The following is a 15,971-nucleotide window of genomic DNA, read 5'->3' on the forward strand; positions in this document are numbered from 1 at the left end:
CTAATTTGATTAAGGTTTTTTTTATCATGAGAGGATGTTGTATTTTATGGAATGCTTTATCTGCATCTATTGAGATAACCATATGCTTTTTATTCATCAATTTATACAAAACAATTTAAATGCCTTGGAATAAACTTAAATGAGGATATGAAAGAGCTCTACAATGAAAATGACAAAACATTAAGAAAAGAAATAGGGCCAGTATGGTGGTAGGTGCAGTGGGTAAAGCCACCACCTGAGATGTTGGCATCTCACATGGTTCCAACTGCTCCACTTCCCATCCAACTCCCTGCTAATGGAGACAAGTGGGGGATGGACCAAGTGCTTGGACCCCTGTCATCCATGTGAGAGACCTGGATGAAGCACCTGGCTCCTGGTTGTAGCCTGGCTCTGACCTGGCCATTGCAGCCACTTGGGGCATAAACCAAAGGATTGAAAATCAATCAATCAATCTCTCTCTCTCTCTCTCTCTCTCTCTCTGTAACTCTTTCAAATAAATAAATCTTTTAAAAAAGAAAAGAAATAGAAGACAAAAAATGGAAAAAAATCTTCCATGTTTGTAGATTTTTAAGACCTAATATCATCAAAATGTCCATACTACCCAAAACAATTTAAGATTAAATGAGATCCCAATCAAAATACCAAGGACATTCTTCTCAGATCCACAAAAAAAAAAAAAAAAAAAAAAAAAGATGCTAAAATTCATATAGAAACACAAAGACCTTGAATAGTAATCTTAAACAACAAAACAAAGCCACATGCATAACAATACCAGGTTTCAAGACATAATACATGGTATTTATAATCAAAACAGCCTGGTACTGGCACAAAAATAGACACGCAAACCAATGGAACAGAATAGAAACTTCAGGAATTACTGACTCATCTACAACGAACTTAGCTTTGACAAACGAGCTAAGATCACTCCTTGGAGAAAGGGACAGTCTTTTCAACAAATGGTGCTGAGTAAATTGGATCTCTGCTTGGAGAAGTATGAAAAAAAGACCTCTACCTTACACCTTATACAAAAATCAACTCAAAATGGATCAAGGATCTAAATGCATGACCTTATACCATTAAATTACTAGAAGAAAACATTGAAGAAACTCTGCAAGACATCTGCATAGGCAAAGACTTCTTGGGTAAGACACCAGAAGCACAGGCAATAGAGGCAAAAATAGACAAATGGGATAACAGCAAGTTAAGAAGCTCCTGCATAGCAAAGGAAACATTCAACCATTCAACAAAGTGAAGAAGCAACTGACAGAATGGGAGAAAATATCTGCAAACTATGCATCTGATAAAGCATTAATATCCAGGATATATATAAAGAGCTCAAGAAATGCAACAGCAACAAAACAAACAATTCAGTAAAGAAATGAGCAAAGGACATAAACAGGCATCCTTCAAAGGATGACATACAAATGGTCAACAGACACATGAAAAAACTGTCAGAATCACTAGCCATCAGGGAAATGCAAATAAAAATCCCAATAAGGTTTCACCTCATCCACTAAGAATGTCTATCACCCCAAAATCAAAAAATATTAAATATTGCAAGGATGTGGAGGAAATGATACCATAACACACCTTTGATGGAAATGTAAACTAGTTCAACCATTATGGAAGACAATATGGAGATTCCTCAGATGTCTGAAAATAGATCCGCTATAAGACCCAGCCATCCCACTCCTGGGAATTTATTCAAAGGAAATAAAATCAGTACATGAAAGAGTTATTTGTATAGTAGCTTAATTCACAATAGCTAAGATATGGGATCAACCCAGATACTGATGACTGGATAAAGAAAATATGGGCTGGCATTGTCACATAACAGGTAAACCATTGCTTGCAACAATGGCAATGGGTGCTGGTTCAAGCTCTGGCTTATCAATTTCTGACCCAGCTCCCTGCTAATGGCCTGGGGAAAGCAGCAGAAGATGGCCAAAGTATTTGGGCCCCTGCCCACCATGTGGGAGACCTGAATGAAGCCCCTGGCTCCTGGCTTCAGTCTGGCCTAGTGCTGGCCATTGCAGCCACTTGGGGAGTAAACCAGTGATTGGGAAGATTGAAAAATCTCCCCCCCCCCTCATCTGCATATCCCTGTATCTCTGTAACTCTGACTTGCAAATAAATGAACATTTAAAAACAAATTTAAAAAGATTTTATACATACACACACACACACACACACACAGAATACTACTCAGCCATTAAGAAGAATGAAAACGTGTGTTTTGTAACAAAATGTATGTGACTGGAGACCATAATGCTAAGTGAAATAAGCCAGTCCCCAAATATATGTTTTCTCTGACATGTGATAGTTAATACAGAACACAAAAAGCAATGTTTAAGATGAAACTGACATCTTACGATTTGATTATTGTTTATAGCTCTTGTCTATAGCCCTGGGACCTATGGTCTATCTACTTTTTATGAGTTGAATATTATGGTTAGTGGTGCATTGAGCCTGCGATTATAATGCAAACTGAAATTATGTTATTGCAAACATTAAAGGAAAACATAAGAATGGAAAGAAGGAGGGGAGACTGAGGGAAGGAGAGTGGAGGGAGTGAGGGAAGCATGATTATGTTAGGATTGTATTTATGAAATACATGAAATCTGCTCTTTATATTAATACAAAATTAACTAAATAAAGAAGCATAACTTGCACATCTTCTGCCTCTCCCTGCATCCATCCTTTGAGGATTTGTGGGGATGCCTGATCCAAGGTAAGAGTCAGTCTTTCTCGCCTCTTTCAAATGCCATCTTCACGCCTTCCTCAAATGTCATTCACTAGTATTGTATGTCATTCACAAGCATTGTATGGCTTGAGGTGTCATTCCTCCAGAAATGACGCCCTTCAGTATGGGTTTTGACTTAAAACAAAGAAATGAAACTCTTTGCAAAGTGAGTTCTATGCAGAAAGAGGGAAAAAATGTCTCATTAAACAGGAGGTCTTTGGGGGTGATGTGGAAAGTCCACTGTTGGTGAACAGGGTGGAGAGCCAGCCAGCCTCAAGGAGGAGATGGTTGCCATGCTACCTGGAGTAAAGAAACAGGCAGCCAAGGGCACGAGCACACCACTGTCCTGCATCCGTGACCTGCAAGCCACACACTGCCCCATGCTTACCCAACATTCAAGACTTCCAGAAACTGAAAGGATGAGGACCCTGATGGCAGTTCACAATTACATCCCAGAACCCCACAAGCAGACCAGCAGTACAAAGACTGCATCTGCACAGAGCTGCCCGTGGACATGGTTTTAGGGATCTTCAGGGTTACCTGAGTACAAAATGCTGGACATAGGGGATGGGGAAGAAATCTGGAGGCAGCCTGGCAATTCAGAAGTAACGTCCAGAGCCCTGGTGTTGTGGCCCAGCTGGTTAAGCTGCTGCCTGCAACACCAGCATCCCATACAAGCACCAGTTTGAGTCCCAGTTGCTCCACTTCCAAACCAGCTCCATGCTAATGCACCTGGAAAGCCGCAGGAAATGGCTCAAGTACTTGGGCCCCTGCCACCCAAGTGGGAGACCTGGATGGAGTTCTTGGCTCCTGGCTTTGGCCTGCTCCAGCCCTGGCCATTGTAGCCACTTGGGGAGTGAACCAACGAATGGAAGATCTCTCTCTGTCTCCTCCTATTTTTGGGTAGCTCTACCATTCAAAAAGAAGTATCATCTATAAAGGATCATCTTTGCTCTGAAAAATACAACCCTTTGTGGCAGGGAGCTTAGTCTAGAACTCCGTGGCTTTTTATAGTTGAAGTATTAAAGTCTTTCCATTTCTTCCATGAATCTTGCCTTAAACGGGTACAAAATGCATTAACCTTAATTTTGGATACACTGCTTCCTTTAAAAATGGAAATGTAAAAGGTTGTTTTCAGAGCACTTTTAAGCTCATAGTGAGACTAAATGGAAAGTACAGAGAACTTCTGTCCCAGGCAAGCATAGCTCCCCCATGATCAACATTCCCCAGCAGAGGGGACATTTGTAACGAATAAACCTGCACTGACCTGTCCTTATCGCCCAGAGTCCACTGGTCACATTAGGGTTCACTCCTGGTGCTGCACATTCTGTGGGTTGGAACAGATGTATAATGACATGGATCTCCCATTATGGTATCATAATGCCCTACAAGCCCTATGTGCTCTGCCTGTATAGGCCTCCTTGCCCCCACCCTGTCAACCACTCATCTTTCATGGTCTCCATAGTCTTGTCTTTTACAGAATGTCATATTGTTATAACCATCAGTACATAGACTTTTCTGATTGGCTTCTTTCAGAGAGTAATATGCATTCAAGTTTCTTCTATATCTCCTTAGGAGTTGATGGCTCATTTCTTTTTAGCACTGAATAATATCTGTATCTTGGATACAGTTTACTTATCCGTTCACCTGCTGAAGGACAAATTGGTTACACCCAAGCTTTGGCAATTACTCATAAAGCTGTTATGAACATCTGTGTGCAGGTTTTTGTGTATTAGTATTTACCTTTGGGTAAATACTAGCAACAGCTAAATCAGATGTTTAGTTTTGTAAAAACCTGCCACAATGTTTACAAACATGGCTTTTGCACTTTACAGTCCACCAGCAATGAGTGATAGTTCTCATTTCTCATCCACCTTCACCACCATCCAGTGTTGTCAGTGTTACAGATTTTGGCCATTTGAACAGGTGTGTCATAGCCCTTCTTTTTTTTAAAGATCAGTATTGACAACTTCCTTTAATGTTTATCTTAGCTATCATACTGGCAATTCTTCCATTAAGTACACAAACAATATTTTTCCAGCTTATTCTCTTCCCTTTGAATGCATTATAAAAAGAAAATAAAAATTGCCATAACAAATTCAAGAAATTAAGGGGAAAAAAGAATTATTTCTCCTTAGAGAAAAACCGAAATCATCTTTGAGAAAAATTTGGGTGCTCTGTGGACCAAACTGAACCGGATTTACCTGTTCTGGGATCTGGCAGAATTATAGCCCAAATCAGTCTGACCTGGTTCAATTCCTCATCTTCTCTTCCACTGTTTTCTCCTCATCTTCCTCCTCTTTTTTCAGGAGTAGGATAGATTACTTATACAATTTCAGATTCAATTTCTTTAACCATTATAAGTCCACTTGGTTTTCTATTTCTTCCTGATTCACTTATTCAAAATTTTATTTTCCCAGAAAGTCCTTTAGTCTAATTTTTCAAATTTATTTGTACAGAGTCCATACTCGGGCTTTATTGCTCTCTTTTTAATTTTACTTTTCAATTGCCCCAAATGCGCCATTTTATTAAACGTAATATAATTGATTGGGTTGCTCCTCTGTGTTGTATTTGACAGAAATAAGTACTTATTCTCTACTCCTAAGGTTTATTTGGAACAGATTTCCCTATATCCTGATTTCTCTCTCCAGTCCTTACCCTTTGTATGAAGGTAAACTTCATTATCCACTGTTGGATGTCAACCATTGGTCCTTATTTTGTGACTGATTTGATGTAAATTACCAAAAATGCTAAGCGTGGGGAACCAAATGTCTTCCCATCCCCAGATCAGTGCAAGGTAACAGCTCTGTGTGTGTCTGTCTGCTTCCTCCTCTTGCGGAGTTCCAGGTTCCACAGAGGCCGGCTGTGTGGGGACTGTTGGTGAACTTGTTTGGATCTTGCTTCTTGTACATCCTCCAGCGTAATTTACCATCAAGAGCTGAGATAACTAGCTTTCCTGTGCAAGACTCTCTTCTGATCTCTCACTGCATTCAGAGTTCAGCAGGTAATACAGGAGTCATTTATTTGCTTCTCTCAAGCCCCAACAGTATTTGCGTTTTAAATTTTATTAATTTGTGTTCTTTTATATAATTACTTCATGTTCCTTTCTGCTGCATTTACTTATGTTGCTATTTCCCTTGGTTTTTAATTTTATTGATTACTCAATTATAAATAATTAGCTTTTCATTATAATTTCTTCCTTGACCCCTGAATTATTACAGATTTGTTTTTCAAAGATTTCTAGAATGTTATTTCTGAACAATACTACTTCATAAGGATATGCTTTTTGATGACCATAAAGATTACATTTTGTTTCTAAAAGGAAAAAGTTCTTGGTAAGAGATGAGTATTTAAAGAAAGATCAAGAAAACAACTTAAACAACCACCTCCAAACATACCAGAACAAATGATTTCAAGAGGAATTATTGGTATTTTCTAACTCTGCATTTCCCCCATTAGTCCCACAACTTCTTCAATTTGTGTGTGCTTACTTGAATCCTTTTTAAATGGTAATTTCCCATTGTGGTATTTCTAATGTAATATTCTTATGCTATTTTTAAAATAATTTTTATTTCTTTCTTTTCATTTTATTTTGAAAGGCAGAGAGACAGAAAAACAGAGAGAGAGAGAGAGAGATCTTCCATCTGTCAGTCCATTCCCTAAGTGCCTGCAACATCCAGGGTTGGGTCAGACCAAAGCCAGGAGCCTGTCTGGGTCCCCCATATGGGTGGCAAGGACCCAAGTACTTGAGCCGTCACCTGCTGCCTCCTAGGGTGTACATTATCAGGAAGTGGCTTTGGAAGCAGAGGAAGGACTAGAACCTAGGGACTCCAATATGGAATGTGGGCGTCTCAAAGAGCAACTTAACCACTGTGCCAAATGCCTACCCCTTACATGGTTTTAATCATTCTTGAATGTTGGAAATAAAATGAACAAAAAGTGGGCGCCTTACTCAGTTTTGAGAACATAATTTGCATTCCTGTTTCAACTGGCAAATGATTTGCTCAGCTTCAGATGTTTATTATCACACCTTCATTGCTTTCCCAGGCATGATTTGGGAGGGTATCAAGTCGATGGCACGTGGTTCGCTTCCTTAGCATGCATTACCATTTCTAAAGGCCATAATTTTACTGAAATCACTTCAAGTACATTTTGACATGATCGTCATAGTCTCACAGCTCCTTGCTGTTCATGTTCCAGGTTCATTTTGGTTACTTCTGGGGCAGATCTGAAATTCTCCATGTCTTTAAGGAGGCCTGGTTTATTTTAGTGCAAGCAACAGTTTACATAAAAGATAAATGGTGCTTGTTGAGATGGAATTTGGCAGTCGTTTCTTGGTATTTTCAGTGATAGAATTTCTCTAGTTTATCTTTGCCTTTTGTACTCTACACTTACAATGGGATGTGTCCAAGAGTCCTGCTTTGCACAGTGCCTCTTTTTAGTATTTATTCTGTCTTCTGAAAGCCCCATTAAATGTACCGAGACCCTCTTGCTCTCTAAATACAGTTTCTAAACCTTATTTAAATATTTGCACTCTCTTTATCTCTCTGTGCTATCACTTTAGTAATTTCCTCCCATCTATTTTCCAGTTTGCTAATGCTCTTTTCAGCTGCATTTTACTTACTTTACTGCTCTTTGAGTTTTTCATTTCATGGACTAAGTTTAAATGTTTGGAAGATGTTTTCATTAATTTTTTATTTAGCCTATTCATTTTTCATAACTGTTCTTTCTACATTTTTCCATTCTTTCATTTAAGTCTTAATCATTTTTTAAAACTTACTCCTAGTCTCTAGCAGATCCAGCCACTAAGCTCTGGGGCCTCACCACAGTGTGTATCCAACAGAGAGGCTCTGAATCCACTTCCAGTCAACAGGGGTAACAACCACCAGTACCAACTGGATCTTGACTTCTCAGCTGGGGGTTTCCTGGGTCATGCGAATTATGTACATTTGAAACCATAATCTACATGAGGACATCCCTGTGGTTACAAATCATTAGGGGAATTTTTTTCCCTCACCAATACCTAAATTGAAACCAAAAAATTTCTAGTTTGGGTGGGCACTGTGGCACAACATATTAAGCCACCACCTGGGACGCCTACATCCAATATCAGAGTGCTTGGGATCAAGTTCTGCCTCCATTTCCAACACAGGTTCCTGTTCATGGGCATACCGGGAGGCAGTGGATGATGGTTCTGGTACTTGAGTTGTGGGAGACCTGGATGCAGTTCCTGGCCCCTGGCTTCAGTCTGGCTCAGCCCTGGCTGTTGCAGGTATCTGGGGAGTAAGTCAGTGGATTACACATCTCTCTCTCTTTCAAATAAATAAAAATGAATAAATAAACCATTAATAAAAGTCTGTTTTGTTGCCCTAAGCTGGTGGACAAATTTATAGATTTTCTGGGGGCTTCATGTTATGTAGGGACTTCAAGGGTGCCTGAAGCTTTCTTAATACAAGATGTGAAATGAGTGAAACCATCCTCCACTTAACCTCCCACAGGGTCCGACTACTTAACCTTTCACTCGAATGTCAATTCTTCATTTTTAACAAGCGATAATTTCCTTGTTTATTTTTATTTATTTGTTGCAAGCACGATCCACTTCAAAGGACATTTTTGTAGTTTATCTGAACTTTCCTACGTGCTCTGTAAAGGAAAGGTTATCAAGCTGTGTAATTCGGCATAACCTACACCCACAGCAATCCATATGAACCAGTTAAAACGTCGAGGTTTTGATCAGAACAGTGTTGGCAGAGCAGGTGGCTAAGACATTCTGATCGAAAGCTGATGGCATCATAAGACATTAGATTCCTGTGGGGAAAATAACAGAAGGAATGCCTGAAAGTGAAAAAGCTGGTTCCCAAACGTCCACCATAACAAGTGGGCACTGATCCCACTCAGCACAGCAGCAGCTACTGCAACCGACACAGCACCCACCCCGATCTCTGCTGACCACTTCTATTTTTAAGACAGTGGTGCTCAGATTTTTGTCCTCAGGGAATGCTAGTTTCAGTGCCCTGAACCACAATGTTCTACCATTAATGTGAAATAATGGCAGCGTACCCCTAGTTTCTAAGAAACACATAGCTTTCTCAATGTGAACATTTTCCCCATTGTATCTTCCCAATATTTATGCACCCATAATTGTTTGTTGGCTACTGCTTATGTACAGATGAATTAGCAGGACACTTTGCAGTAACACATAAAATCATAAACTCGATTTAAGAACATTATAACACTCTTCCAGTAAAGACCTCTGCAGAATTTTTGCAATAGGGTTTCCAAATGTAAACTTCTCTACAAATCTGAGATTTTACATCTCTTTGGCATTTTTTCCAGCTCTCAGATTCCATTCTTCTCCTCCCAACTCCACGGATGTCTTCATTATTCTGTGAGAGAATTCGACACTCCGAGGTGTCCAGCAAAGACACGGCACCTCCAGGTGCTCCCACTCGTGAGAAATGCAATAAACATCGTCCTGGAACCAGGACCTGCAAAACGTGTTGTCACCAGCATATTGCATGGCAGTCAGGCGCACACAACTGGAAGAATTCTCATGAAGTTACAGTGTCTTATAGTATTTCGGATGTTACAGTGTTTTCTTTGGCAGGTGTAATAGACCTGCCATGTTCAAAAGACGGTCATCCATGTGGGCCAGTTTCAAAGCAGTCTCTCAACCAAGGAAACCCAATCTGGCATCTGAAAGAAAGCCACTAAGCAAAGTCAAGATACTTCCTTGTCTTCTGAGAACACATCAGCACCCACGCCTCTCTGAGCGCCTCCAGCTCTTGCCCACCTCGGGAGTGCCCCACAGGAAATCCCTACGCGCCTTTCCCCAGCATCCCGACCTCCCCGGCCCTAACTCCCTCTGCTTCCTCTGCTCTCCCGCCAGCTTTCCTACCAGTTTTGCCGCACAAAAGCCCCATGCGAAGGACCGTCTGGCAAGCTGGACTCTTCTGGAGGGTGTGAGAAGTGGAGCTGAGACAGCCAGACACTTCTTTTGTTAAGATCCCTAACAAAAAAAAATATTAGGATGGTCATGTTGGCAGTGGGAGATGTAATAAAATTTTATATTTCCCTCTGAAAGCATTTCTCTATTCAAATCAAGACAAAATGCTTTTTTTTTTAATTTTTTTTTTTTTTTTTTTTTTTTGTCTAACAGTGGCAGCACTCATCTGGTCATCTTTCTACTGAATTACCAACAGTCAGTTAGTATTGAACATTCTGCTAAAACCTTACATATTTCCTTATTTAACTGAGACAAAACCTGGGAACAATAGAAGTCATTATCTCCATTTTTCAGGAAAAGAAATTTAAGTATCAGAAATCGTCTCCAAGAGCAATGAGGGTGATTTTTTGTTTGTTTGTTTTGGTTTTGTTACTTTGTGTCTCTATTCTCCATCCTGGTGCCTCCTACAGCCTGGAACATTCAAAAGAACTGTTGGATGGGTGAAAGAATTGTTAAACCTTGCTAGTCTTCATTTTGGCCCTGGACCTTCCATTTAAAACAGGGTTTGAAAATCAGTGATGAGGTATTGGCGTTGTGGCATAGCAAGTAAAGCTGTTGCCTGCAACACCAGCATCCCATATGAGTGACGGTTCATGTCCTGGCTGCTCTACTTTTGATCCAGCTCCCTGCTAATGTCCTGGGAAGGACAGCAGAAGATGGCCCAAGTGTTTGGGGCCTTGCCACCCACATGGGAGACCTGGAAGAAGCTCCAGGGCTTTGGCCTAGCCCTGCCCTAGCCATTGCAACAATCTGGGAAGTGAACCAGAGGACATGAGATCTCTCTCTCTCTCTCTCTCTCTCTCTCTGTAACTCTTTCAATTTAATTAAATAAATCTTAAAAAAAAAAAGGAAATAATTGAAACGGGTACAATTGTACGTTAGGAATAAATCAATGTCCCCAGGAGATTTTAGGAGGGAGATGGAGGATGTACATGTGAAACCAGGCAAGCATCTTGGTAGGAGAAAGAAGCTGGAGGCACCTACACTGCGATCACCAAGGGCCTCTATCACATGAGAGAGAACTGCTAGGGTCGCAGAGACGGTCACTCCACTTCTCAGGCCATCAGCAGGGTGACACGGAGTCGGCTCTGCTCCAGCTCTCTGTTTCGAGGACCAGTCCTTGGTGGTCTGGGCCATTCACGCTGCTGAAATAGAAACAGAGAGGCAGGATACCCATCAGCCAGCTGCTGATGCAGCTTGTCACCCAGCGGGAGGGGAGGGCAGGTTCTGAGGTCTACGCAAGCCACACAGCAACCCGGGGCTTACCCAGTGAGGCCACATGACTTCTCTTCCTTGTCACCCACAGAGGGATCTGCAAGGGCTCCATGGTTCTCAGAATAGTCACAACTCTGTCTTGTGCTTGGAAAGCTAGAACTCATATTCAAACCGACACACTCTGCAGGCTGCTGTTAAAAATACAGGCCAGCAAATTCATCCAGCACTGGGCCCCTCTTCTCTTGAGGAGCCACTAGAGCAGTGGACCTCAGAGTGTGGTAGTAATAGCAGCCTGGACATCATCTGGGGTCATCTTAAAAATGGACATGCTTGAGGCCCACCCCCAAACTTCCCGAATCAGAAATGCTTGGTGTATATTTTGCACCTAATGAATAATGGTCAGGTAAATGCATGGACAAAGACCTCCAGGCCCTTTTTTCATAATCAATAGCATTCCTCCCACCTTTCTCTTGTTTCAACCACTCCCTTGCCAAAGCTGTCAACCACCTGCGCTAACGTGTGCATAGAACACCCTCACACAAGTTATCTGGCAGGGCCCAGCCAGTAATGCTTTAAGAGCCTTCTAGGTGATTCTGGTATGATATCTTCTTCAACTGAGAACCACTCTGCTAAGAGACTAAGGTCAGGAGGATCAGATTGTTCGTCCACAGCAACACTGGGGCAGGGGGAGGCAATGGTGTGTTATGAGTTTCTCCCCTAGCTCATCATTTTGTTTCAATGTATATTGTGGATGGCTACAGACCAAGTTGGACAATTCTCAAAATTACAATTACTGAGGCTCAAGATTTAAATAAAAGGGAATGAGGCCACAAACCCTGGTGGCCATTTAGTTGGATCAGTAAGGACTGATTTTATGTTGAAATCCCTGCTTGAAAAAGATTCATTACTATTTACCCATCTCATAAAGCTGCTGGAGAGACTGAAGGTAGGATAACTTGTGTGAGGGTGTTCCATGCACACGTTAGCGCAGGTGGTTGACAGCTTTGGCAAGGGAGTGGTTGAAACAAGAGAAAGGTGGGAGGAATGCTATTGATTATGAAAAAAGGGCCTGGAGGTCTTTGTCCATGCATTTACCTGACCATTATTCATTAGGTGCAAAATATACATCAAGGAATGCTTGGAATAAATCATTGAACAAAAACAGACATGGCCCTTGGTTTCACGAGTATAACATAATAGGGGAGACAGATATTTATCAAATAATCACATAAATGAATGTCTAATTATTAAACCTAAGAAAAGTATTCAAAAGCAAAACAATTTAGCTCCATGACAGCCTATGAGGGAATATTCTAGATTGTTGGAGAAAGTGAGTCCAACCACTTGTGCCAGAAACCCAACTGTAGTGAGCTTCAATAAGTAGGATCCTGCTGTCTCACCTAGAAGAGGTTCAGAAGCAGAAAGTCAGGGTTCATACAGGAGTTCTTACAAGTCACTGAGGACTCTGGCTTCTTTCATCTGTTTGCCTTATGATTTTTAGCTCTGACCTCTCCTCAGGGTCTCAAGATGGCTAGAATTCCACTCATCACATCCATATTCCCGGTATGAAGAACTAGAGGGCAAGGACAGAAGAACTTCCCAGGGGCCAGCACTGTGGCATAGTGGCATACCGGGCTAAGCCTCTGTCCCATATGGGCGCCGGTTCTAGTGCTGGCTGCTCCACTTACGATCCAGCTTTCTGCTATAGCCTGGGAAAGCAGTGGAAGATGGCCCAAGTGCTTGGATCCCTGCCCCTACATGGGAGACCCAGAAGAAGTTCCTAGCTCCTGGCCTTGGATTGGCTCATTTCTGGCCCTTGCTGCCATTTAGGGAGTGAACCAGCAGATGGAAGACCTCTGTCTCTCCCTCACTCTGTCTGTAACTCCACCTCTCAAATAAGTAAAAAAATTTTTTAAAAAAAGAGCTCCCCTAATTATTACATTTAACAATATCTGTTTCTATCTCATAGGTATGTTTCTCTATAGAAGTTAGTAAATGTGTGTTTGTGTGTGAGTCTATATGAGACATACTGTTATTCCAGTAATGTAAGGTTTCTGTGAGGAAGAGAAAAGAAAAATTGTAGAAAGATAACATACCACACCATATTAAGGATTTTGGTCATTTTCTTGTGATCAATAGAAAATCCTTGGCAAGTGTTTAAGGAGCACACAACATGATTGGCTGCAATAACAAGAATGGAAGAGGGCTGGGAAAGAATAGTGAATGGGAGAAGGAGATTCCAGGAAAACAGAGAGGATGCGGCATAGGTTAAGGTGACAACTATGGAAATACTGATGTAGGACTGTTTTCAGAGATGTTCAGGAAATGATGAAGACATGCCTTAGTGATGAATTAAGTATGACAAGTGAGAAAAGGAGGCCATCAAGGATGATACAGGTGTGATGGACAATAGTGCCATCCATTGAGCCAGGGAACAGAGGAGAAGCAGGTTTGCTGGGGAATATCATGGACTTGGTCTCAGGCAAACTGAAGAATAATATTTTCCACAAGGAGAGAGAAGAAGTATTTGGACACCATCTGAGTCTGGAACAAGGAGGCTTTGTCTGTGTTGAGGCCATCCACTGGAACCACATAATCAAAAACCATAACTGATAATGTTGTCTGGATAGTACGCAAAGGGAAAACAGGGCCTGGGACCAAGACCTGGGGATGTCAACCATGTTGTTGAAGGAGGAGGAGAAAGAGCCACAGTGGAGCCCTGAAAGGCGAAAAGGGATAATGGATCCATGAGAGGCTTCTGAAAAGGCGGCAGAACATGGGATCCAAAGCACAGGTCAGCACCCCAACGATGCTTAAGAGCAGGTAGAGAGCTGGAGGATAGCGGGGCCAGAGAGGAGGAGGAATTGCAGTTCAGGGTGTCAGGATTCTGTCTTTATCCTCTCCAAAGTCTATAATCTTGGGCAAAATGAAGTTGTACTCACATCATAATCTTTAGGAATTGTGCAGATCACATCCAAACGTTCAACACTTCCGTTTCATCTCCCACTCAGGCATCCCCTCAATGAGACCTCAATAAGCCATCGTGGCAGGAGTAAGGATTTACTGAGCCTTTGTGAGGGCATGCAGTCCTTACCACATCTCTCTTAGGTGTTCCTATTTTAGTCTCAGCTCTGCAGCCAGGAAACTGGAGCATCTGGCCGGTAGTCCCTGACTGTTATGTGGTACTGACAGAATTGAGAGCTTTATCTGAGGAATAAACTCTGGGAATCTGTTCCATAGCCTGGTAACTTATTAACAATGATGCAATGCGTATTTCAAAACTGCTCTGAAAACAAATAAAACGATTAAGATGTAAGGTGATGGATATGTCAATAGCCTCATTTTATCCTTCCACAACATAAACATGTATCAAAACATCACCCATATCTCATAAACATATGCCAGTATTATTTGCAATCTAAAACTTAAAAATGCAGAAGCTTATCTGACTGCTGCAGGATTCATTATTGCCAAGGAGACTTCAGGCTTCAGGAGAAAAGATACTGACACACCCTCACCTGAGCCAGCGCCCCCTGGAGGAGGGAGGCAGGCATCTTCCTACGGACCACTGGAGTCTGGGCTTGAACCTTGAAGTTAGCACAGTGTTATCCCCCAGGGAGTTTTCTCTTTTCAAAGTGTCACAGAGTAAAAGGAAAGGTCTAAGAAACAGGGAGAACATCAAGAGAAGGGAAACAGGAAATACCAACCAAAAAGTACTGAAGGTTCTGCACACGCAGGACAGGCGTCTCCATGCCCTTCAAATGGGCAAATGTGGGGCAGCTGGCACTTGTCAACAGCTGCTCTGGGATTTCCAACCTTTCCTGTGCAGCCCGAGGCCACGCCTCTTAGGGAAGACAGGCAAGGTCTGTGTGCGCCTCACGGGAGTACTTTCCTTGCTTCTAACCCAGCAGGGCTCTTCAGAGAGGCTTGTGGACTTCAAGGAAACACCACACACAACCAAGAGGCATCCGGAACTACTTTACATCGCACGTGGGCAGCTTGCCGGATACAATATGGCTCTGCGTGGGGGCGGGTCTTTGCTCATCTTAAGGGGAACTTAGTGAAGTCAGCCCTGTGGCCAGAAGTGACCCGGAAGTGGGCGCCAGTTCACTTCCTGTTCCTCAAGCTCCCCAGAGTCTACCAGCAACACTGAGGATGGAACAACTGATGTCTGTCTGCAGGGGGCCCTCCAGGGGCATCCAGGAGAGCTGCATTTCTAGGGACAACGCGAGCCTCTAGGGTGGGGATTTTTCCACCAGCGCTTCTGGAAATGTAACAAGTGGTGTTTCAGTTTTCCATCCACTCTACCAGAAGAGAAAAACTTTCCCCAACCTATGAACCCTGAAAGTATTTAGAGAGAATACAAACTGCCATTTCTTCTTGAAGTTCCTTCTGTCCCTTCATGCCCCCTGTTAGAAGGAACTCAGGGCCTCTGCAGGTTGAATCAGGAAGTTCAAAAGATGTGTTAATTTTTCATAGTGTGCTTTGGTTCAGCGGATGCCTGGAGGTTGATTTTGTGATATTATAAAGCTGGAAATGTACGGCAATAAAGAGCAAACGATAGTGATTGCCTTGCAAAAAAGTTTGCTTCCTTTCACAGTTCTTTGGATGTCACTTATTCATAACCTTGGGAACTGGTTTTGTCTCAGCCCTGACTTAGATTATTGGGAGAGACTGGGATCCAAGGAGCATGATGTTTCCAGCTTCATTGGTATCACTAAACTTTCCCAAGGCTTTCAAGTCTCTTTCTAGGCTATGAGCTTTCAACTGTGTGAGCTGCTGGAGGGAAACCAGGAGCCACACACACAGTAACTATAATTATCCATGTAATAATAATATTAACAATGACTCACATTTATTTCCAAGATAAACTACTTACACAAATTACTTTATTTAAAAAATTATAACTTTATAAGGTTCATCTTTTTACCATGTCCTTATTTTCTGCTGAAGCTTAGGATGATGAAGAAATTTGTCACAATAATGGGAACTCCAATCCAGACCCTG

General features: G+C 41.9%; 1 protein-coding gene and 1 long non-coding RNA gene across 2 annotated transcripts in view; one reads left to right on the forward strand and one right to left on the reverse strand.

Annotated features, from left to right (window-relative positions):
• The window catches only part of PIP5K1B (phosphatidylinositol-4-phosphate 5-kinase type 1 beta), a 393,421-nt gene extending 389,370 nt beyond the window's left edge, over positions 1-4,051 (reverse strand). The window contains exon 1 of the mRNA XM_051846326.2: positions 4,011-4,051. The gene's annotated coding sequence lies outside the window, so the exon portion shown is untranslated. The remainder of the gene's footprint in view (positions 1-4,010) is intronic.
• Positions 4,052-5,590: 1,539 nt separating this feature from the next.
• LOC138844146 (uncharacterized) lies at positions 5,591-9,826 on the forward strand. Its single transcript, XR_011379664.1, has 2 exons — positions 5,591-5,747; positions 9,080-9,826. It is a non-coding gene; the product is annotated as an uncharacterized lncRNA (long non-coding RNA).
• The last annotated feature ends 6,145 nt before the right edge of the window (positions 9,827-15,971 follow it).

The sequence above is a fragment of the Oryctolagus cuniculus genome, chromosome 1 (assembly GCF_964237555.1).
Source record: "Oryctolagus cuniculus chromosome 1, mOryCun1.1, whole genome shotgun sequence".
Classification (NCBI taxonomy): domain Eukaryota; kingdom Metazoa; phylum Chordata; class Mammalia; order Lagomorpha; family Leporidae; genus Oryctolagus; species Oryctolagus cuniculus.